The following is a 2,103-nucleotide window of genomic DNA, read 5'->3' on the forward strand; positions in this document are numbered from 1 at the left end:
AAATACTACCCCCCCCCCCCCCCAACCCCACCCCACCAACAATTTCATGGCAGTTAATCTTTTTTCGTTCCTTTGCTGTTAGATTTGTGTGTTCTTGGTTGAATTACATAAAATTACTTGATTGTAATTTTTTTTTTGGATCAGGTGCTTGTACTTTGTTCATTAGAAATTACAGGTATCAACACGTCTGGCGCTAAATAAAGTTTTTGCCTCTCAAGTATGGTTGCACTTCTATTCATATGTAAGTGCTCTCTCATTTGTTATCTACAAATTTGATTTGCACAGATAAATTATTAGTATTACAACTCTATGATTAATTTGGTTGATGCTTATGATATTAATATTTACATGTACGGCTAAATTCATTAAATTTGATGTCTAGACAAAGTGCAGATAAAGCAAGAGTTTGATGGGTTCAGTTATATCGATTATTTTCGAGACGATATATACATGACCATGTGTAATTTTAAAGTGTAATATTTTCTGTCGTAAGAACCTAAAGGTTGAATCCATGAAATTTAAATGTTGATGATTCCTACTTTTCGGCTGGAATGTGAGGGCAATTGCTTAACCAATACATTTTAGTGCTTATATAACTTAAGCGTGAAAAATTACTCCTTACTAGGTGGATACAATTTGGAAATATTGGTAGACCTTTTTCTGGAATTGGTGTCGTATATATGAGTTATGACAGGCTGAACATGTAAAACTTCATATTTGAAATTCATTGCTTTTCCAAGTGTGATTCCATCATTCTACAAGTTAACAGATAGTTGCTGAATGAAAAAGAAGAGGTACTATGTCTTTTTAATTGCTGGAAATTTGAGTAAACAATCGACTGTTAATAGTATGCCATATTATTTAATGGCTTAACTTTTCCTTTGGATAGTTAATATAGTAGTTTCGACTTCTGAGACTGAATTGGCTTGTTCTTCTAATCGAGATTGTAGTTTTACATGAAGATGTTTGGTTTTTTGTATTGAATTTTTCTGTTTAGATGGTATCTGATCTTCTGACTTTTATTCTTTTCACAGGTGATCATTGTCCTTTCTTGAAAAACAGTGTTGCTTGAGGACTATTTGTGCATATTTCATGCAGGGATTTTTTAGAAGTGTATTAATGGAGTCGTCCTTTTAATCTTCTTAACTTTTCATTTTCTAGGGAGATATGCTTCAATAAGTTGAGGGTTTGGTCTCAAAAACTCTTAAGATGCTTGATCAACCTAGATAAATTGTGAAAATATTAGTTGTGTAATTTCCATGACTACTTTAAATGATTGATTTGTGAATTGCAAGGAAGATAATTTTACAAGTTGTATCTAAAATTCTTTACGATCGTTTATTAGTCACTGCTTACGTTATTTTGTTCCAATGAAGGTATTCTCAAAGGTAAACTTTTATCTACTTATTTGGCATACATCTGCATTAATATTATATCTTTATCGTAATATTAGCTCTATGTTTATCATGTGCTACTTTTTCATTTTTCTTTTAATTTAATTCCTACCTTGCACCTCCAAATGATGATGCATGTAAACATCCACCATTAATATTATAATTTAACATTTATTTTCTGAAATGATAATTTTGTTTTAATTCCTAGAACATATTGTTTACTATATTGAATGTAATTATAATAAAACATATTGTATTTAGTATGACAAAAGAACTCAAAAATTGGAGAAATTAGATAAATAGTAATCTTAGCTTCTAAGAAATGTCACATCATCATTTACATATCCAACTTTATATATATAAAAAGAGTTAAAAAAGAAAAAAATAAGTGATTTAAGAAAATTATATAAATAACATTAGTGATCAGATGAAGATTAAGAAAAAAACGTCAAATAAATTAGTATTATTGATGATAGGAGTTAAATAAATCATTTTTTATATTTTGTAAATTTTCAATATAAATTTTTCAGTCTTTTAAAATTAGAAAATGCTAAAAAGAAAAACTAAAACTAAAAATCAAGGCAACAATTATTTTAAGGAAAAAATAACAACAAATGTCAGAAACATTGATAAGAATAAATAAGCATCTATTGCTAAGAAGGTGTCATCCCACATTTTCTATTTTAGCTTTATTATTACATATAGATAG

Source organism: Solanum tuberosum, unplaced genomic scaffold (genome assembly GCF_000226075.1).
Source record: "Solanum tuberosum cultivar DM 1-3 516 R44 unplaced genomic scaffold, SolTub_3.0 scf00147, whole genome shotgun sequence".
Taxonomy (NCBI): Eukaryota; Viridiplantae; Streptophyta; class Magnoliopsida; order Solanales; family Solanaceae; genus Solanum; species Solanum tuberosum.